The sequence below is a fragment of the Fukomys damarensis genome, unplaced genomic scaffold (genome assembly GCF_012274545.1).
Source record: "Fukomys damarensis isolate Sample0158 unplaced genomic scaffold, DMR_v1.0_HiC HiC_scaffold_17, whole genome shotgun sequence".
In the NCBI taxonomy this organism is placed as follows: domain Eukaryota; kingdom Metazoa; phylum Chordata; class Mammalia; order Rodentia; family Bathyergidae; genus Fukomys; species Fukomys damarensis.
This window is the reverse complement of record NW_022900929.1, coordinates 78,874,757-78,875,243: the sequence shown is the minus strand read 5'-3', so window position 1 is coordinate 78,875,243 and position 487 is coordinate 78,874,757.

Sequence of the window (487 nt, the reverse complement as noted above, 5' to 3'; positions counted from 1 at the left end):
AGAGGTTGAGGCCAGCCTGGGCTACACAGTGAATTCAGGGCCAGCCTGAAATACATAGGGAGATCCAGTCCCAAATACACACTAACAAAACAGTGAATAAATGCACAGACAGATGAGCAAGAGAATGCAACACAGCGCAAAGTGCTATGCAAGAACCAAGCCACGTCCCGACCTACAGTGGCCAGCGGGCTGCGTCAGGCTGGGTGTCGAAGCTCCCGCGACTGGGCCCTCGAGTTGTCAGGCCCAGGGCAGGTCAGAGGGGCCCAGGAGGCCCGGGGGTTCGGACGCAGCCAGAAAGGCGCGGTGGCGCGATCTGATCGGCGTGCCTGTGTTTCCATGGAGCAAACGCTTTCCTGGCTTTCTTTTTAACTTGTTTTCATCAGCACTGCCTCTTGGGGAGCTGGTCCCGGCACAGATCGCGCCTCGACTCTGGTACCGCCGGGCGGGGAAACCGAGGCCCTCCGGAAGCCGGCGCCACTGCCCGGCC